General features: G+C 46.8%; 1 protein-coding gene across 5 annotated transcripts in view; it reads left to right on the forward strand.

Annotated features, from left to right (window-relative positions):
- Positions 1–22364, forward strand: part of LOC135556498 (guanine nucleotide-binding protein subunit alpha-11) — an 80900-nt gene that overhangs the window by 36836 nt on the left and 21700 nt on the right. The gene's annotated exons all lie outside the window — the stretch shown is intronic.

Raw genomic sequence — 22364 nt, forward strand, 5'->3', positions numbered from 1 at the left:
TAAGGCTGCAGCCTGTAGGATCCATGTCCAGGGCCTGAGGAAGTGCCTTGGCAGCGGGTGGTGAGGCCGAAGCTGCATCTTAAGTCTTAAACAGAGGCTTGGTGAATATGGAGGATGTCTACCAATTTGGTTTAGCCTGTCTAGGTCTTTGACCTTAGTGCATATGAAGGAAAGGAGACAAGAAGAGGACACAACGGAAGACTATTGAGATGTAGGCTACCTAGTGCCTACAAGTCTGCTCCACGCAGGCAGGGACAGGAAGCAGACTTGACCAAGTTGCTGCTGATACACTAGCACAGACAAAGAGGGGGAGGAGGGACTGGGGGAGTGAGGGATCATCTTGTGACAGGGTCACGGGAAATGAATAAGTAAGAATTGTATATATCAGTACTGCAAAACTTTTTTGGAGCAGCTGTTCAACATTAAGACGGTAATCTTAAATGCAAATCTCCCTGCTGGGTGGGTCCCCAAGTGTTAGGGTTTTGAGTTCCTTTAAAATCTGGCCTGCTAACCGCCAAACCCATTGAAGCCTCCCTGTGAACACAGCCTGGGGCCTCGTATCCAGCCAGTGTCCTGATGACATTCTGTTGAACTGGCTGCCTCATCGCTTCGCAGGGGAACATTATGGGAATAATTTACAAAAGGGGGCCTTACTCCTCTACTCTGTCAAATTTACTGCCATTTTTTTCCTCCTCCGTGAGGAAGCCAACCACGGCCTCAAGTTATTGCCCTCCGTTAGTTTGGAGCAGAAAAGCATCCCATTGCCTTCGGCTACCACCACAAAATGAAATGGATCTGTTTTCACTGATTTTTTTTTTTTTATCACTCCGAGTTCATGGTTCAGAGGTTGAAGCCTGGTTCTGTGGTTAGGCATGATGTGTCTCTGCTTCACTAATCTCTGTTAACCCCGAAGTAAAATCTTGCTTCATTCAGTAGGATTCAGTGAGAGAGAGTGGTTTCAAGGACAGTGCTTATGTGAGACTAATTGTGGCCCTCATTGAAGTCAGACCGTTAACTGACCAGCAGAGCTCCTCTCTGAGGAAGACAAACTCCAGTCAGGGCTTTGACACATCAATGCAGCTTTATCACAGAGAGGAGAGTAAAGCATACAGCACTACAACGCACGCACACACAAAAGTATATGTGGACACGCCTTCAAATGAGTGCATTCGGCTATTTCAGCCACACCTGTTGCTGACAGGTGTATAAAATCACGCACACGGCCATGCAATCTCCATAAACGAACATTACCAGTAGAATGGCCTTACTGACGAGCTGTGACTTTCAACGTGGCACCGTCATAGGATGCCACCTTTCCAACAACTCAGTTTGTCAAATGTCTGCCCTGGTCAGTTGTGAAGTAGAGAAGTCTAGGAGCAACAACGGCTCAGCCCTGAAGTGGTAGGCCACACAAGCTCACAGGACAGGACCGCCGAGTGCTCAAGTGCGTAAAAACACTCACTACAGAGTTCCAAACTGCCTCTGGAAGCAATGTCAGAACTGTTCGTCGGGAGCTTAATGAAATGGGTTTCCATGGCCGAACAGCCTAAGATCACCATGTGCAATGCCAAGAGTCAGCTAGAGTGGTGTAAAGCTCGCCGCCATTGGACTCTGGAGCAGTGGAAACTCGTTCTCTGGTGTGATGAATCACCCTTCACCATCTGGCAGTCCAACAGGTGAATCTGGGTTTGGCGGATGCCAGGAGAACGCTACCTGCCCAAATGCATAGTGCCAACTAAGGTTTGGTGGAGGGAGATATATAATAGTCTGGGGCTGTTTTTTTCATGGTTAGGTTAGGGCCACTTAGTTCCAGTGAAGGGAAATCTTTTTTTTTGTTTGGAATTTAACCCCCTTTTTCTCCCCAATTTCGTGGTATCCAATTGTTAGTAGCTACTATCTTGTCTCATCGCTACAACTCCCGTACGGGCTCGGGAGAGACGAAGGTTGAAAGTCACAACCCAACCAAGCCGCACTGCTTCTTAACACAGCGCGCATCCAACCCGGAAGCCAGCCGCACCAATGTGTCGGAGGAAACACCGTGCACCTGGCTACCTTGGTTAGCGTGCACTGCGCCCGGCCCGCCACAGGAGTCACTGGTGCGCGATGAGACGAGGATATCCCTGCCGGCCAAACCCTCCCTAACCCGGACGACGCTATGCCAATTGTGCGTCGCCCCACGGACCTCCCGGTCACAGCCGGTTACGACAGAGCCTGGACGCGAATCCAGAGTCTTTGGTGGCACAGCTGGCGCTGCAGTACAGCGCCCTTAACCACTGCGCCACCCGGGAGGTGAAGGGAAATCTTAACGCAACAGCATACAATGACATTCTAGATGATTCTGTGCTTCCAACTTTGTGGCAACAGTTTGGGGAAGGTCCTTTCCTGTTTCAGCATGACAATGCCCCCATGCACAAAGCGAGATTCATGCAGAAATGGTTTGTCGAGATCAGTGTGGAAGGACTTGACTTGCCTGCACAGAGCCTTAACCCAATCCAACACCTTTGGGATGAATTGGAACGCCGACTGTGAGCCAGGCCTTATTGCCCGACCTCACTAATGCTCTTGTGGCTGAATGGAAGCAAGTCCCTGCGGCAATGTTCCAACATCTAGTGGAAAGCCTTCCCAGAAAAGTGGAGGCTCTTATACCATCAAAGGGTGGACCAACTCTATATTAATGCCCATGATATTGGAATGAGATGTTTGACGAGCAGGTGTCTACATAGTTTTGGTCTTGTAGTGTACACACACACACATTATATGCCTACTGATCATTCCTTTTATTAGAGGCCGTAAAAAAATATTCCAGATTAAATACAAGAGGCCCTGGTTGGCACATGGTCAAAATGGACAATGTCCTAAAAAAAGGGCTTATGTCCTCAATCCATCCACCTAACACTAGGCCTATTCTACGGTAGCTACTATCTGAAGAACTTGAGACTGACCATTTTTAGGGCTTTCATTTAACATTTACATTTAAGTCAGTTAGCAGACGCTCTTATCCAGAGCGACTTACAAATTGGTGAATTCACCTTCTGACATCCAGTGGAACAGCCACTTTACAATAGTGCATCTAAATCATTAAGGGGGGGTGGTGAGAAGGATTACTTATCCTATCCTAGGTATTCCTTGAAGAGGTGGGGTTTCAGGTGTCTCCGGAAGGTGGTGATTGACTCCGCTGTCCTGGCGTCGTGAGGGAGTTTGTTCCACCATTGGGGGGCCAGAGCAGCGAACAGTTTTGACTGGGCTGAGCGGGAACTGTACTTCCTCAATGGTAGGGAGGCGAGCAGGCCAGAGGTGGATGAACGCAGTGCCCTTGCTTGGGTGTAGGGCCTGATCAGAGCCTGGAGGTACTGCGGTGCCGTTCCCCTCACAGCTCCGTAGGCAAGCACCATGGTCTTGTAGCGGATGCGAGCTTCAACTGGAAGCCAGTGGAGAGAGCGGAGGAGCGGGGTGACGTGAGAGAACTTGGGAAGGTTGAACACCAGACGGGCTGCGGCGTTCTGGATGAGTTGTAGGGGTTTAATGGCACAGGCAGGGAGCCCAGCCAACAGCGAGTTGCAGTAATCCAGACGGGAGATGACAAGTGCCTGGATTAGGACCTGCGCCGCTTCCTGTGTGAGGCAGGGTCGTACTCTGCGGATGTTGTAGAGCATGAACCTACAGGAACGGGCCACCGCCATGATGTTGGTTGAGAACGACAGGGTGTTGTCCAGGATCACGCCAAGGTTCTTAGCGCTCTGGGAGGAGGACACAATGGAGTTGTCAACCGTGATGGCGAGATCATGGAACGGGCAGTCCTTCCCCGGGAGGAAGAGCAGCTCCGTCTTGCCGAGGTTCAGCTTGAGGTGGTGATCCGTCATCCACACTGATATGTCTGCCAGACATGCAGAGATGCGATTCGCCACCTGGTCATCAGAAGGGGGAAAGGAGAAGATTAATTGTGTGTCGTCTGCATAGCAATGATAGGAGAGACCATGTGAGGTTATGACAGAGCCAAGTGACTTGGTGTATAGCGAGAATAGGAGAGGGCCTAGAACAGAGCCCTGGGGGACACCAGTGGTGAGAGCGCGTGGCGAGGAGACAGATTCTCGCCACGCCACCTGGTAGGAGCGACCTGTCAGGTAGGACGCAATCCAAGCGTGGGCCGCGCCGGAGATGCCCAACTCGGAGAGGGTGGAGAGGAGGATCTGATGGTTCACAGTATCGAAGGCAGCCGATAGGTCTAGAAGGATGAGAGCAGAGGAGAGAGAGTTAGCTTTAGCAGTGCGGAGCGCCTCCGTGATGCAGAGAAGAGCAGTCTCAGTTGAATGACTAGTCTTGTAACCTGACTGATTTGGATCAAGAAGGTCATTCTGAGAGAGATAGCGGGAGAGCTGGCCAAGGACGGCACATTCAAGAGTTTTGGAGAGAAAAGAAAGAAGGGATACTGGTCTGTAGTTGTTGACATCGGAGGGATCGAGTGTAGGTTTTTTCAGAAGGGGTGCAACTCTCGCTCTCTTGAAGACGGAAGGGACGTAGCCAGCGGTCAGGGATGAGTTGATGAGCGAGGTGAGGTAAGGGAGAAGGTCCCCGGAAATGGTCTGGAGAAGAGAGGAGGGGATAGGGTCAAGCGGGCAGGTTGTTGGGCGGCCGGCCGTCACAAGAAGCGAGATTTCATCTGGAGAGAGAGGGAGAAAGAGGTCAGAGCACAGGGTAGGGCAGTGTGAGCAGAACCAGCGGTGTCGTTTGACTTAGCAAACGAGGATCGGATGTCGTCGACCTTCTTTTCAAAATGGTTGACGAAGTCATCTGCAGAGAGGGAGGAGGGGGGAGGGGGAGGAGGATTCAGGAGGGAGGAGAAGGTGGCAAAGAGCTTCCTAGGGTTAGAGGCAGATGCTTGGAATTTAGAGTGGTAGAAAGTGGCTTTAGCAGCAGAGACAGAGGAGGAAAATGTAGAGAGGAGGGAGTGAAAGGATGCCAGGTCCGCAGGGAGGCGAGTTTTCCTCCATTTCCGCTCGGCTGCCCGGAGCTCTGTTCTGTGAGCTCGCAATGAGTCATCGAGCCACGGAGCGGGAGGGGAGGACCGAGCCGGCCTGGAGGATAGGGGACATAGAGAGTCAAAGGATGCAGAAAGGGAAGAGAGGAGGGTTGAGGAGGCAGAATCAGGAGAAAGGTTGGAGAAGGTATGAGCAGAGGGAAGAGATGATAGGATGGAAGAGGAGAGAGTAGCGGGGGAGAGAGAGCGAAGGTTGGGACGGCGCGATACCATCCGAGTAGGGGCAGTGTGGGAAGTGTTGGATGAGAGCGAGAGGGAAAAGGATACAAGGTAGTGGTCGGAGACTTGGAGGGGAGTTGCAATGAGGTTAGTGGAAGAACAGCATCTAGTAAAGATGAGGTCGAGCGTATTGCCTGCCTTGTGAGTAGGGGGAAGGTGAGAGGGTGAGGTCAAAAGAGGAGAGGAGTGGAAAGAAGGAGGCAGAGAGGAATGAGTCAAAGGTAGACGTGGGGAGGTTAAAGTCGCCCAGGACTGTGAGAGGTGAGCCGTCCTCAGGAAAGGAGCTTATCAAGGCATCAAGCTCATTGATGAACTCTGAGGGAACCTGGAGGGCGATTAAATGATAAGGATGTTAAGCTTGAAAGGGCTGGTAACTGTGACAGCATGGAATTCAAAGGAGGCGATAGATAGATGGGTAAGGGGAGAGAGAGAGAATGACCACTTGGGAGAGATGAGGATCCCGGTGCCACCACCCCGCTGACCAGAAGCTCTCGGGGTGTGCGAGAACACGTGGGCGGACGAAGAGAGAGCAGTAGGAGTAGCAGTGTTATCTGTGGTGATCCATGTTTCCGTCAGTGCCAGGAAGTCGAGGGACTGGAGGGAGGCATAGGCTGAGATGAACTCTGCCTTGTTGGCCGCAGATCGGCAGTTCCAGAGGCTACCGGAGACCAGGAACTCCACGTGGGTCGTGCGCGCTGGGACCACCAGATTAGGGTGGCCGCGGCCACGCGGTGTGGAGCGTTTGTATGGTCTGTGCAGAGAGGAGAGAACAGGGATAGATAGACACATAGTTGACAGGGTACAGAAGAGGCTACGCTAATGCAAAGGAGATTGGAATGACAAGTGGACTACACGTCTCGAATGTTCAGAAAGTTAAGCTTACGTAGCAAGAATCTTATTGACTAAAATGATTGAAATGATACAGTACTGCTGGAGTAGGCTAGCTGGTAGTGGCTGCGATGTTGACACTACACTAATCAAGTCGTTCCGCTTTCCTCTGACACCGCCTGGTATAGAGGTCCTGGATGGCAGGAAGCTTGGCTCCAGTGATGTGATGGGCCGTTCGTAATTCCCTCTGTAGGCCGAGCAGTTGCCAAACCAGGCAGTGATGCAACCAATCAGGATGCTCTCGATGGTGCAGCTGAAGACCCTTAAGAGAATCTGAGGACCCATGCCAAATCTTTTCAGTCTCCTGAGGGGCAATTGGTTTTGTCGTGCCCTCTTCACAACTGTCATGGTGTGCTTGGACCATGTTAGTTTGTTGGTGATATGGACACCAAGGAACTTGAAGTTCTCAATGTGCTCCACTACAGCCCCATCGATGAGAATGGGAGCGTGCTCTGGCCCCCTTTTCCTGTATTCCTGTAGTCCACAATCATCTCCTTTGTCTTGATCACGTTGAGGGAGAGGTTGTTGTCCTGACACCACACTGCCAGGTCTCAGCCTACAGGGAGGAGGTCAGTCTCATCGTTGTCGGTTGTCATTGGAAAACTTAATGATGGTGTTGGAGTCGTGCTTGGCCATGCAGTCATGAGTGAACAGGGAGTACAGGAGGGGACTGAGCATGCACCCCTGTGGAGACCCTGTGTTGAGGATCAGCGTGGTGGATGTGTTGTTACCGACCCTTATCAGCTGGGGCCAGCCCATCAGGAAGTCAAGTTGCAGTGAAAGGTGTTTAGTCCCAGGGTCCTTAGCTTATTGATGAGCTTTGAGGGCGCTATGGTGTTGAACGCTGAGCTGTAGTCAATGAATAGCATTCTCACATAGGTGTTTCTTTTGTCCAGGTGGGAAAGGGCAGTGTGGAGGACAATAGGATTGCATCATATGTGGATCTGTTGGGGCGCTATGCAAATTGAAGTGGGTCTACAGTTTCTGGGATAATGGTGTTGATGTGAGCCATGACCAGCCTTTCAAAGCACTTCATGGCTACATTTGTGAGTGCTACAGGTCAGTAGTCATTTAGGCAGGTTACCTTAGTGTTCTTGGGCACAGGCACTATGGTGGTCTGCCTAAAACATGTTGGTATTACAGACTCGGAGAGGTTGAAATGTCAGTGAAGACACTTGCCAGTTGGTCAGCGCATGCTCGCACTACACGTCCTGGTAATCCGACTGGCCCTGAGGCGTTGTGAATGTTGACCTGTTTAAAGGTCTTACTCACAACGGCTGACGAGAGCGTGATCACACAGTCTTCTGGAACAACTGGTGCTCTCATGCATGTTTGTGTTATTTGCCTCGAGGCGAGCATAGAAGTAGTTTAGCTCATCTGGTAGGCTCGTGTCACTGGGCAGCTCTCGGCTATGCTTCACTTTGTAGTCTGTAATGGTTTGCAAGCTCACTGCTTGCCTTGTCTTGCTGCTCGGGCTTCTGAGGTCTGAAAGGAGCAGCAGCAGCCGCCATGCAGCCAAGTCTACGGAGACAAAGAGAACAGGTGTTAATGGGATATTTCATGTTGCTCCCCAGCCTGGCATGTGTGCAAAGATGGCAGAATAAACAGGGTGAGCGGGTAGCACTCAACTGAAGAGGCAGAAGGACAGCGGGAGAGAGTGAGTGGAGGAAAGGATGGGTATTGAAGAGGAGACTACGTAGAGGGAGAAAGGAGGAGAACAGAGAGCGAGGAGAGCTGCTGAAGCGGTGGAGACAGCCTGGGTACTGGGAGTGGAGAGGATGGCTTGTTGGAGTGGGTGAAGGGCTGACCCTGCCCACTACACATTTTAATTTGAGGAGGCTTTCCTGACAGAGGTGCGACGGTTTCCGTCATATGGATTCTAAATCTCTGGTGGAATGGGGGTGTCTGGTTTGAAGCATGTCTGTTTAATGAAAATATATTCCCAAATATTTTATCTTTTAAGCTGTGTCCACTGAACTGACATGCATGATAGTTACTGACACTGATGTCCAGATGAAGGGAATTCTTTAATACCCAGTGGCCCTCAACTCAAACAGGGGTGTGAAGAATACTGTAGCTGCTGGCAAAGTAGTCAGGATGCAACTTTTCAGTGCAACTGTCTTTGCCATGTAAAGTTGTATAAAACAAAATTGGACAACCGAGTAGTAAAATTGTTTACCTAGTAGGCTTGTTTGTTCTATGTGAGATTCTTCTTGCGGTGTATTCAAGTTACAATAGGGAGGGAAACATGTATTCTGACAAGCAGTCCATGCACAACAATTCAATATGCAATTGCAGGATTAAACTTTTGAATGCAGTTTTGGGAAATATATTAGACTTTTGGACTTTGTTAAAAAATTGGGGTCCAGTTTTTTCCCCATTGCTACCATTTTATTTATTTACTCGTGCAAGTGGCAGCGTTTTACAAATTCAGTTACTACCGGAGTTTCAAGCCTGGTTTAGAAGCTGCTGCACAACAATAGTGATGGGTCGTTCATGAACGAAAGGCTTTTTAAGTTTCTTTTTGGGGAATGTCGGGAACCGAATAGCATATGTGAAAGAGCTGTTCATTTGGCTCCCTGATTTGCATACTTTTAATATAGCTTTTTTTACTCGAGACATCGATTATCTGCAGATAAATTGTAAAAGCATTCTCTGAAGATGGTAATTCCTAAGTGCAGGAACAATATAGTGAGGTGAGAGCCTCATTCTGTTCCACACTAATTTTTTCAGTGCGTACATTTTTATTTGCAAGGAATCTAATTTTGTCAGGTAAAAATGTCTTATTAACTCACATTTCACCATCTGACATAATGGTAGGCAATGGTTTAGGCTTTAAATTTACATTTTTTTCATGTTTTTTAAGTTCTAAGACTGAACGAAGAGCTGTTTGAAAGCTAAATGATCCGTCTCATAGAAAAGACTCAGAATGCCATCGCTACCCAACAGAGCTCAAAGGGGACAATGGCGTCTTAAAAGGGCAATGACATACTTTGTAGTAGAAACAAAAAAAAATCTAATTTTTCCAAGTGAATAACAATTATATATTTAGAATAAAATTACTAATAATCACAATCAGATGTGTCCAATGGGGTAAATGTAGATGGACAATCCCCATGCTTCAGCTTAGTGCATCCGGGAAGTTTTCAGACCACTTTCTCCACATTTTATGTTTACATCCTTATTCTAAAATGTATTAATTGTTTTTCCCTCATCTACACACACTACCCCATGAGGACAAAGCAGAAACAGGTTAATTATTTTTGCAAATCTATTTAAAATAAAAAACAAACTTTATTTACATAAGGATTCAGACCCCTTGCTGTGAGACTCGAAATTGAGCTCAGGTGCATCCTGTTTCTATTGATCATCCTTGAATTTCCACACATTGGAGTCCACTTGTGTTAATTCAGTTGATTGTACATGATTTAGAAAGGCACCTGTCCTATGTAAGGTCCCACAGTTGACAGTGCATGGTCAGAGCAAAAACCAATCTGTGAAGTCAAAGCAATTGTCCGTAGAGCTCCAAGACAGGATTGTTGAGGCACAGATCTGTGGAAGGGTACCAAAATAATATCTGCAGCGTTGAAGGTCCCCAAGAACACAGTGGCCTCCATCATTCTTAAATGGAAGAAGTATAGAAGCACCAATACTTTTCCTAGGCCAAACTGAGCAATTGTGGGAGGAAGGGCCTTGGTCAGGGAGGTGACCAAGAACCCGATGGTCACTCTGACAGAGCTCCAGAGTTCCTCTGTGGAGATGGGAGAACCATCCAGAAGGACAACCATCTCTGCAGCACTCCAGCAATCAGGCCTTTTATGGTAGAGTGGCCATACGAAAGCCACTCCCCAGCAAAAGGCACATGACAGTGCTGTTGGAGTTTGCCAAAAGGCACCAAAAGACTCTCAAACCATGAGAAACAAGATTGAACTCTTTGGCCTAAATGCCAAGCGTCATGTCTGGAAAAAACCTGGCACCATCCTTACAGTGATTCATGGTGATTGCAGCATCATGCTGTGTGGATGTTTTTCACCGGCAGGGACTGGGACACTAGTCAGGATCAAGGGAAAGATGAACAGAGCAAGTACTTGAGAGATACTTGATGAAAACTTGCTCCAGAGTGCTTAAGACCTCAGCCTGGGGCGACAATTCAACCTTCTAACAACCCTGAACACACAGCAAGACAATGCAGGAGTGACTTCGGGACTACTCTGAATGTCCTTGAGTGGCCCAGCCAGAGCCCGGACTTGAACCCAATTGAACATCTCTGGAGAGACCTGGAAATAGCTGTGTAGCAACACTCCCCATCCAACCAGACAGAGCTTGAGAGGATCTGCACAGAACAATGGGAGAAACTCCCCAAATATAGGTATGCCAAGCTTGTAGCATCATGCCCAAGAAGATTCGAGGCTGTAATTTCTGCCAATGGTGCTTCAACGAAGTACTGAGTAAAGGGTCTGAATACTTATGTAAATGTCATAACCTATTTTTGCTTTGTCATTATGGGTTATTGTGTGTAGATTGAGGGGGGGGGAACAATTTAATCAGTTTTAGAATAAGGCTGTAACGTAACAATGTGGGGGGTCTGAATTCTTTCCGAAGGCACTGTAACTTGGAATAAAGTGGTCTATTCTGCCCTTGAATTGCGTTCCCATGCAAAACTAGACAGATAGCTAACAACTAAGTCTTCAATAAAACTCCCAAGGCGTGACTTTTCTTGAATTAACATATTGAAAACGTTTGTGAAACGGTAAAATACAGAAAATAATATACTTTATTATTCCATTCACATCGACATACGGTAGCTGGACATTATACATTTCAAGTTGAAGTTGCAAAAATACAAAGCACGTGCTAAGGCACCTTGTATCTGGCACGATGCAAAACCATATAACTAATTGTTACTCAATTGGTAATTGGCTAACTCTTAATTACTCATGTGCAACCACCTCCGTACAATAACAAAGCATATTACAATAGAAACAGTAACAAAACTTCAGTATGTTTTACAATTAGTTTACATGACGCACAAGCAAAGTAATACAGCTGACGGCATATATGAAAGGCAAGGCAATTTGTGTGAGTAAATGCAACCAACTAACATTCATAAGTAAGCAATTCTATTAATAACAAGATTATCATATCATTCTGAAATTCTTAAATTTGAATTCCAAACTACAACCTTTTCAGACAAGATAGAACTGCCAAAGGGGGCGGTGTTGCAATCTACTGCAAAGATAGCCTGCAGAGTTCTGTCCTACTATCCAGGTCTGTACCCAAACAATTTGAACTTCTGCTTTTAAAAATCCACCTCTCTAAAAACAAGTTTCTCACTGTTGCAGTCTGCTATAGATCACCCTCTGCCCCCAGTTGTGCTCTGGACACCATATGTGAACTGATTGCCCCCTTTCTATCTTCAGAGCTCGTGCTGCTAGGCGACCTAAACTGGAACATGCTTAACACCCCAGCCATCCTACAATCTAAACTTGATGCCCTCAATCTCACACAAATTATCAATGAACCTACCAGGTACCTCCCCAAAGCCTTAAACACGGGCACCCTCATAAATATCATCCTAACCAACTTGCCCTCTAAATACACCTCTGCTGTCTTCAACCAAGATCTCAGCGATCACTGCCCCATTGCCTGCATCCGTAATGGGTCAGCGGTCAAACAACCCCCACTCATCACTGTAAAATGCTCCCTGAAACACTTCAGCGAGCAGGCCTTTCTAATCGACCTGGCCGGGGTATCCTGGAAGGATATTGATCTCATCCCGTCAGTAGAGGATGCCTGGATATTTAAAAAAAATGCCTTCCTAACCATCTTAAATAAACATGCCCCATTCAAGAAATTTAGAACCAGGAACAGATGTAGCCCTTGGTTCTCCCCAGACCTGACTGCCCTTAACCAACACAAAAACATCCTATGGCGTTCTGCATTAGCATCGAACAGCCCCCGTGATATGCAGCTGTTCAGGGAAGCTAGAAACCATTATACACAGGCAGTTAGAAAAGCCAAGGCAAGCTTTTTCAAGCAGAAATTTGCTTCCTGCAACACAAACTCAAAAAAGTTCTGGGACACTGTAAAGTCTATGGAGAATAAGAACACCTCCTCCCAGCTGCCCACTGCACTGAAGATAGGAAACACTGTCACCACTGATAAATCCACCATAATTGAGAATTTCAATAAGCATTTTTCTACGGCTGGCCATGCTTTCCACCTGGCTACTCCTACCCCGGTCAACAGCACTGCACCCCCCACAGCAACTCGCCCAAGCCTTCCCCATTTCTCCTTCTCCCAAATCCGTTCAGCTGATGTTCTGAAAGAGCTACAAAATCTGGACCCCTACAAATCAGCCGGGCTAGACAATCTGGACCCTTTCTTTCTAAAATTATCTGCCGAAATTGTTGCCACCCCTATTACTAGCCTGTTCAACCTCTCTTTCGTGTCGTCTGAGATCCCCAAAGATTGGAAAGCAGCTGCGGTCATCCCCCTCTTCAAAGGGGAGGACACTCTTGACCCAAACTGCTACAGACCTATATCTATCCTACCATGCCTTTCTAAGGTCTTCGAAAGCCAAGTCAACAAACAGATTACCGACCATTTCGAATCTCACCATACCTTCTGTGCTATGCAATCTGGTTTCAGAGCTGGTCATGGGTGCACCTCAGCCACAATCAAGGTCCTAAACGATATCTTAACCGCCATCGATAAGAAACATTACTGTGCAGCCGTGTTCATTGATCTGGCCAAGGCTTTCGACTCTGTCAATCACCACATCCTCATCGGCAGACTCGACAGCCTTGGTTTCTCAAATGATTGCCTCGCCTGGTTCACCAACTACTTCTCTGGTAGAGTTCAGTGTGTCAAATCGGAGGGTCTGCTGTCCGGACCTCTGGCAGTCTCTATGGGGGTGCCACAGGGTTCAATTCTTGGACCGACTCTTCTCTGTATACATCATTGAGGTCGCTCTTGCTGCTGGTGAGTCTCTGATCCACCTTTACGCAGACGACACCATTCTGTATACTTCTGGCCCTTCTTTGGACACTGTGTTAACAACCCTCCAGGCAAGCTTCAATGCCATACAACTCTCCTTCCGTGGCCTCCAATTGCTCTTAAATACAAGTAAAACTAAATGCATGCTCTTCAACCGATCGCTACCCGCACCTACCCGCCTGTCCAACATCACTACTCTGGACGGCTCTGATTTAGAATACGTGGACAACTACAAATACTTAGGTGTCTGGTTAGACTGTAAACTCTCCTTCCAGACCCATATCAAATATCCAATCCAAAGTTAAATCTAGAATTGGCTTCCAAAGCCCCATATACTACCCCATATACCACTGAAACTGGAAACACTTATCTCCCTCACTAGCTTTAAGCACCAACTGTCAGAGCAGCTCACAGATTACTGCACCTGTACATAGCCCACCTATATTTTAGCCCAAACAACTACCTCTTTCCCTACTGTATTTAATTTATTTATTTTGCTCCTTTGCACCCCATTATTTTTATTTCAACTTTGCATATTCTTCCATTGCAAATCAACCATTTCATTGTTTTATTGTATTATATTGTATTTACTTTGCCACCATGGCCTTTTTTGCCTTTACCTCCCTTATCTCACCTCATTTGCTCACATCGTATATAGACTTGTTTATACTGTATTATTGACTGTATGTTTGTTTTGCTCCATGTGTAACTCTGTGTCGTTGTATGTGTCGAACTGCTTTGGTTTATCTTGGCCAGGTTGCAATTGTAAATAAGAACTTGTTCTCAACTTGCCTACCTGGTTAAATAAAGGTGAAATAAAAAAATAATCACTAGCAATATGCTTGAATCGAACTTACAAACAAATATTTTCCGAGGCTGAAGCCTGACAAGACATAACTGCACTGAAAGACCTGCACCGTAGCGTTGTTTTTAGCTGCTTCTATGCTTGCAGAACGAATTCTCTACTTCTTGTTTTCGTACAGTCTTTCTAAATACCAGAAAGCTCCACTAAGGGGCAATAAACACCGTGGATCACAATGAACATCCATCTTAACCTGTTATGGCTTTAATCCCGATACCGGGATCGATATGACAACTACCAGTGAAAATAGAGGTGGCCAACATTCAAACCACAGAAATCTCATATTTACAATTCCTAAAACATACATGTGTCTTAACATTTTAAATCTATTTTCGTTGTTAATCCCACCAAAGTGTCCGATTTTCAAATAGGCTTTTCAGCGAAAGCACTACAAAAAAAATTCTCCACCAAACCACAATAAGCACAGCCATTTTCCAGCAAAATATAGCATTTAGGAAAACCAGAAATAAAGATAAAATTAATCACTAACCTTGAATTATCTTCATCAGATGACACTCATAGGACTTTATGTTACACAATACATGCATGTTTTGTTTGATAAAGCTCATATTTATATTTAAAAAATCTGGGTTTACATTGGCGCGTTAGATTCACCAGTTCCAAAAACATCAAGTGATTTTGCATAGCCACATCATTCAACAGAAATACTCAGCATAAATGTAGATGATAATATAGTTATACACATGGAATTATAGATATACCTCTCCTTAACCTCTTGGAACTCTAGGGGCAGTATTTCATTTTTGGATTAAAAAAAAAAACGTTCCCATTTTAAACAAGATATTTTGTCACGAAAAGATGCTCGACTATGCATACAATTGACAGCTTTGGAAAGAAAACACTGATGTTTCCAAAACTGCAAAGATATTATCTGTGAGTGCCACAGAACTGATGCTACAGGCGAAACCAAGATGAAACTTCAAACAGGAAATTAGCAAAATTTTTGAAGCGCTGTTTTCCAATGTCTCCTTATATGGCTGTGAATGCGCAAGGAGAGAGCCTACAATTTCTGCCGTTTCCCCAAGGTGTCTGCAGCATTGTGACATTTGTAGGCATATCATTGGAAGATTGACCATAAGAGATCACATTTACCAGGTGTCCGCCCGGTGTCCTGCGTCGAAATTGGTGCGTAAACTTCAGCTGCAAGTATTTTTCCATGTGATTGAGAGGAGAAAGCAGACTTCCACGAGCGATATATCAATGAAGAGATATGTGAAAAACACCTTGAGGATTGATTCTAAACAACGTTTGCCATGTTTCAGTCGATATTATGGAGTTAATTTGGAAAAAAGTTTGCCGTTTTGGTGACTGAATTTTTGTTTTTTTTTGGTAGCCAAACGTGATGTACAAAACGGAGCGATTTCTCCTACACAAAGAATCTTTCAGGAAAAACTGAACATTTGCTATCTAACTGAGTCTCCTCATTGAAAACATCCAAAGTTCTTTAAAGGTAAATTATTTTATTTGAATGCTTTTCTTGTTTTTGTGAAAATGTTGCTGGCTGAATTCTAGGCTTATAGCTATGCTAGCTATCAATACTCTTACACATGCTTGTTTAGCTATGGTTGAAAAGCATATTTTGAAAATCTGAGATGACAGTGTTGTTAACAAAAGTCTAAGCTTGAGAGCAAATATATTTAATTTAATTTGCGATTTTCATGAATAGTTAACGTTGCGTTATGCTAATGAGCTTGAGGCTATAAATAGGATCCCGGATACGGGATTGCTCGTCGCATGAAGTTAATGCAACCGCTGTGTCAGATTTAAAAAAAACTTTACAGAAAAAGAAATACATGCAATAATCTGAGACGGAGCTCAATTTAAAAACACCACAGCCGCAAAGATGGCGTCAACATAAACAAGAAATGACATGATAAATATTCCCTTACCTTTTGATGATCTACATCAGAAAACACTCCATGAATCCCAGGTCCACAATAAATGTTTGTTTTGTTCGGAAATGTCCGTTATTTATGTCCAAATACCTTCTATTGTTAGAGCGTTTGGTATACATATCCAAACGCTAATTCTGGTCAACTTCAAAAAGTGATATTACCGGTCGAAGAAACATTTCAAACTAAGTACAGAATCAAACGTTAGGATGTTTAACATATAGCTTCAATAAAGTTCCAACCAGAGTATTCCTTCTAGTCTTCGTGAGCCATGGAACGCAAGTGGGTACCATGAGGAAAAAGTGCAATCACAAAATGGCTGCTTGATGTACAGCTGATATGTTCTGCTCTCATTCACTCCCACAACAATATAGAAGCCTCATTATAATTTCTATTGATGGTTGACATCTAGTGGAACCCCTAGGCAGTGCAACATCATTCATATCTCAAGGGGATTTCATTGGGGACTCTGGTGAATACATACAAAGCCCAGATATCTCACTTCCTGTTTTGATTTCTCCTCAGGATTTTGCTTGTCATATGAGTTCTGTTATACTCAGGCATCATTCAAACAGTTTTAGAAACTTTAGAGTTGTCTATCCAACACTAATAATAATATGCATATATTAGCAACTGAGACTGAGGAGTAGGCCGTTTACATTGGGAACCTTATTCATCCAAGCTACTCAATACTGCCCCCCCAGCCATAAGTTAACCACTGTAATAAAATAATCTGTTACCTTCTAACAGGTTGGCAGCACATGGCCGATAGTAAACAGTAGCAGCAACATATGTATGTTTTTAAAAAAAAATCACTGCAGGTAGTCCGGGTAGCAATTTGGTTAACTATTTCATTAACGATTTAGCAGTCTTATAGCTTGGGGGTAGAAACCGTTCAGGGTCCTTTTGGTTCATGACTAGTTGCAGCGGTACTGCTTGCCGTGGCGGTAGCATTTACATTACATTTACATTTAAGTCATTTAGCAGACGCTCTTATCCAGAGCGACTTACAAATTGGTGAATTCACCTTCTGACATCCAGTGGAACAGCCACTTTACAATAGTGTATCTAAATCATTAAGGGGGGTGGTGAGAAGGATTACTTATCTTATCCTAGGTATTCCTTGAAGAGGTGGGGTTTCAGGTGTCTCCGGAAGGTGGTGATTGACTCCGCTGTCCTGGCGTCGTGAGGGAGTTTGTTCCACCATTGGGGGGCCAGAGCAGCGAACAGTTTTGACTGGGCTGAGCGGGAACTGTACTTCCTCAATGGTAGGGAGGCGAGCAGGCCAGAGGTGGATGAACGCAGTGCCCTTGCTTGGGTGTAGGGCCTGATCAGAGCCTGGAGGTACTGCGGTGCCGTTCCCCTCACAGCTCCGTAGGCAAGCACCATGGTCTTGTAGCGGATGCGAGCTTCAACTGGAAGCCAGTGGAGAGAGCGGAGGAGCGGGGTGACGTGAGAGAACTTGGGAAGGTTGAACACCAGACGGGCTGCGGCGTTCTGGATGAGTTGTAGGGGTTTAATGGCACAGGCAGGGAGCCCAGCCAACAGCGAGTTGCAGTAATCCAGACGGGAGATGACAAGTGCCTGGATTAGGACCTGCGCCGCTTCCTGTGTGAGGCAGGGTCGTACTCTGCGGATGTTGTAGAGCATGAACCTACAGGAACGGGCCACCGCCATGATGTTGGTTGAGAACGACAGGGTGTTGTCCAGGATCACGCCAAGGTTCTTAGCGCTCTGGGAGGAGGACACAATGGAGTTGTCAACCGTGATGGCGAGATCATGGAACGGGCAGTCCTTCCCCGGGAGGAAGAGCAGCTCCGTCTTGCCGAGGTTCAGCTTGAGGTGGTGATCCGTCATCCACACTGATATGTCTGCCAGACATGCAGAGATGCGATTCGCCACCTGGTCATCAGAAGGGGAAAGGAGAAGATTAATTGTGTGTCGTCTGCATAGCAATGATAGGAGAGACCATGTGAGGTTATGACAGAGCCAAGTGACTTGGTGTAAAGCGAGAATAGGAGAGGGCCTAGAACAGAGCCCTGGGGGACACCAGTGGTGAGAGCGCGTGGCGAGGAGACAGATTCTCGCCACGCCACCTGGTAGGAGCGACCTGTCAGGTAGGACGCAATCCAGCGTGGGCCGCGCCGGAGATGCCCAACTCGGAGAGGGTGGAGAGGAGGATCTGATGGTTCACAGTATCGAAGGCAGCCGATAGGTCTAGAAGGATGAGAGCAGAGGAGAGAGAGTTAGCTTTAGCAGTGCGGAGCGCCTCCGTGATACAGAGAAGAGCAGTCTCAGTTGAATGACTAGTCTTGAAACCTGACTGATTTGGATCAAGAAGGTCATTCTGAGAGAGATAGTGGGAGAGCTGGCCAAGGACGGCACGTTCAAGAGTTTTGGAGAGAAAAGAAAGAAGGGATACTGGTCTGTAGTTGTTGACATCGGAGGGATCGAGTGTAGGTTTTTTCAGAAGGGGTGCAACTCTCGCTCTCTTGAAGACGGAAGGGACGTAGCCAGCGGTCAGGGATGAGTTGATGAGCGAGGTGAGGTAAGGGAGAAGGTCCCCGGAAATGGTCTGGAGAAGAGAGAGGGGATAGGGTCAAGCGGGCAGGTTGTTGGGCGGCCGGCCGTCACAAGAAGCGAGATTTCATCTGGAGAGAGAGGGAGAAAGAGGTCAGAGCACAGGGTAGGGCAGTGTGAGCAGAACCAGCGGTGTCGTTTGACTTAGCAAACGAGGATCGGATGTCGTCGACCTTCTTTTCAAAATGGTTGACGAAGTCATCTGCAGAGAGGGAGGAGGGGGGGGGGGGAGGAGGATTCAGGAGGGAGGAGAAGGTGGCAAAGAGCTTCCTAGGGTTAGAGGCAGATGCTTGGAATTTAGAGTGGTAGAAAGTGGCTTTAGCAGCAGAGACAGAGGAGGAAAATGTAGAGAGGAGGGAGTGAAAGGATGCCAGGTCCGCAGGGAGGCGAGTTTTCCTCCATTTCCGCTCGGCTGCCCGGAGCTCTGTTCTGTGAGCTCGCAATGAGTCATCGAGCCACGGAGCGGGAGGGGGAGGACCGAGCCGGCCTGGAGGATAGGGGACATAGAGAGTCAAAGGATGCAGAAAGGGAAGAGAGGAGGGTTGAGGAGGCAGACTCAGGAGAAAGGTTGGAGAAGGTATGAGCAGAGGGAAGAGATGATAGGATGGAAGAGGAGAGAGTAGCGGGGGAGAGAGAGCGAAGGTTGGGACGGCGCGATACCATCCGAGTAGGGGCAGTGTGGGAAGTGTTGGATGAGAGCGAGAGGGAAAAGGATACAAGGTAGTGGTCGGAGACTTGGAGGGGAGTTGCAATGAGGTTAGTGGAAGAACAGCATCTAGTAAAGATGAGGTCGAGCGTATTGCCTGCCTTGTGAGTAGGGGGAAGGTGAGAGGGTGAGGTCAAAAGAGGAGAGGAGTGGAAAGAAGGAGGCAGAGAGGAATGAGTCAAAGGTAGACGTGGGGAGGTTAAAGTCGCCCAGGACTGTGAGAGGTGAGCCGTCCTCAGGAAAGGAGCTTATCAAGGCATCAAGCTCATTGATGAACTCTCCGAGGAACCTGGAGGGCGATAAATGATAAGGATGTTAAGCTTGAAAGGGCTGGTAACTGTGACAGCATGGAATTCAAAGGAGGCGATAGATAGATGGGTAAGGGGAGAGAGAGAGAATGACCACTTGGGAGAGATGAGGATCCCGGTGCCACCACCCCGCTGACCAGAAGCTCTCGGGTGTGCGAGAACACGTGGGCGGACGAAGAGAGAGCAGTAGGAGTAGCAGTGTTATCTGTGGTGATCCATGTTTCCGTCAGTGCCAGGAAGTCGAGGGACTGGAGGGAGGCATAGGCTGAGATGAACTCTGCCTTGTTGGCCGCAGATCGGCAGTTCCAGAGGCTACCGGAGACCAGGAACTCCACGTGGGTCGTGCGCGCTGGGACCACCAGATTAGGTGGCCGCGCCACGCGGTGTGGAGCGTTTGTATGGTCTGTGCAGAGAGGAGAGAACAGGGATAGATAGACACATAGTTGACAGGGTACAGAAGAGGCTACGCTAATGCAAAGGAGATTGGAATGACAAGTGGACTACACGTCTCGAATGTTCAGAAAGTTAAGCTTACGTAGCAAGAATCTTATAGACTAAAATGATTGAAATGATACAGTACTGCTGGAGTAGGCTAGCTGGTAGTGGCTGCGATGTAGCTAACCTAGAAAATCGCTCTAGGCTAAACAATTGACTTAGATACAAAGACGGCTATGTAGCTAGCTGGCTACGATCAAACAAAACAAACCGTTGTACTGTAATAGTTACTACAGTGCTGCTATTCGGGGGCTAGCTGGCTAGCTACGTTAAGAGAACGACAATAGCTGGCCAGCTAACCTAGAAAATCGCTCTAGGCTACACAATTGTCTTAGATACAAAGACGGCTATGTAGCTAGCTAGCTACGATCAAACAAAACAAACCGTTGTACTGTAATAGTTACTACAGTGCTGCTATTCGGGGGCTAGCTGGCTAGCTACGTTGAAAGACCGACAATAGCTGGCCAGCTAACCTAGAAAATCGCTCTAGACTACACAATTGTCTTAGATACAAAGACGGCTATGTAGCTGGCTAGCTACGATCAAACAAATCAAACCGTTGTACTGTAATGAAGTGAAATGAAAAATGTGATACTACCTGTGGAGCGACGCGGAATGTTGACCGGGTAGTTGGAGTTCAATTCGGTAGAGGTTGGCTAGCTGTTGGCTAGCTAGCTAGCAGCATTTCCTACGTTAAGGACGACAAATAGCTGGCTAGCTAACCTCTAAGTCTACACACTCTAAACTGCACAATTATCTTGGATACGAAGACAGCGAAGACAACTATGTAGCTAGCTGACACTACGCTAATCGAGTCGTTCAGTTGAGTGTAATAGTTTCTACAGTGCTAGTGGACAGTGGATGTTAGCTAGCTGCTTAGCTAGCTGCTGGGCAGATACGTTAGGACGACGAAATACGATAATATGCAATTGTCATTGATACAAAGACGGCTATGTAGCTAGCTAAGAAGAAATTGCTAAGATAAGACAAATCAAACCGTTGTACTATAACGAAATGTAATGAAATGTAATGAAAAGTTATACTACCTGCGGACCGAAGTGTAGATGCGACCGCTCGCTCCAACCGGAACCTACTATTAAGAACAGCAGAGAGAACAGTCTATGACTTGGGTGGCTGAAGTCTGAGTGATGTACTGGACTGTCTGCACTACCCTCTGTAGCGCCTTTAGGTCGTGCCAAGCAGGGATGGAGCCAGTCAAGATGCTCTCAATGGTGCAACTGTAGAACTTTTTGAGGATCTGAGAGCCCATGCCAAATTTTTCAGCAAATGTAATCATGGTGTTGGAGTCGTTCGCAGCCACGCAGTCGTAGGTGAACAGTACAGGAGTGGACTAAGCACGCACTGCTTAAGGGCACCCTTGTTGAGGGTCAGCGTGGGGAATGTGTTGTTGCCTACCCTGTGTTGTTGCTGCCCTCACCTGCGTCCCGTCAGGAAATCCAGGAACCAGTTGCAGAGGGAAGTGTGTAGTCCCAGAGTCCATATCTTAGTGATGAGCTTTGAGGGTACTCTGGTGTTGAATGCAGATCTGTAGTCAATGAACAGCATTCTCACGTAGGTGTTCCTTTTGTCCAACTGGAAAATGGCAGTGTGGAGTGCAATAGAGATTGCGTCACCTGTGGATCTGTTTGGGCGGTATGCGAATTGGAGTGGGTCCAGGGTTTCTGGGATGATGGTGTTGATGTGAGTCATGACCAGCCTTTCAGAAGATTTCATGGTTAGAGATGTGAGTGCTACTGGGCGATAGTCATTTAGACAGGTTACCTTAGTGTTCTTGGGCACAGGAAATATGGTTCTCTGCTTTAAACATGAAGGTATTACAGACTGGGTCAGGGAGATGTTGAAAACGTCCGTGAAGACATGCGCATTTTCAACATGTGCCGAGTATGTCTTCTGATAATCCATCTGTCCTTGTGAATGTTAAGCTCTTTAAACGTCTTAATCACATCAACCAAGGAGAGCATAATCACACTGTCATCTGGGATAGCTGATACTCACCAACGTCTGTAGCACCTTGCAGTCAAGTGCCTTGCAGTTGCCTTACTCAGCGGTGATGCTGTCAATGGTTCAGCTGTAGAACTGTGAGGATCTGAGGACCTTCTGCTGGGTACAATAAAAGTTCACTCTAAAATGTGCACACAGTACAATGCCACAGATGCCTCAAGTTGAGGGAGCATGCAATTGGCATGCTGACTGCAGTAATGTTCCACAGAGCTGTTGTCAGAGAATTGAATGTTCATTTCTGTACCATAAACCACCTCCAAAGTCGTTTTAGAGAATTTGGCAGTAAGCCTACCGGCCTCAACAGCAAACCATGTGTAAGACTGATACGCCAGCCTAG

Source organism: Oncorhynchus masou, chromosome 15, assembly GCF_036934945.1.
Source record: "Oncorhynchus masou masou isolate Uvic2021 chromosome 15, UVic_Omas_1.1, whole genome shotgun sequence".
NCBI classification, from domain to species: domain Eukaryota; kingdom Metazoa; phylum Chordata; class Actinopteri; order Salmoniformes; family Salmonidae; genus Oncorhynchus; species Oncorhynchus masou.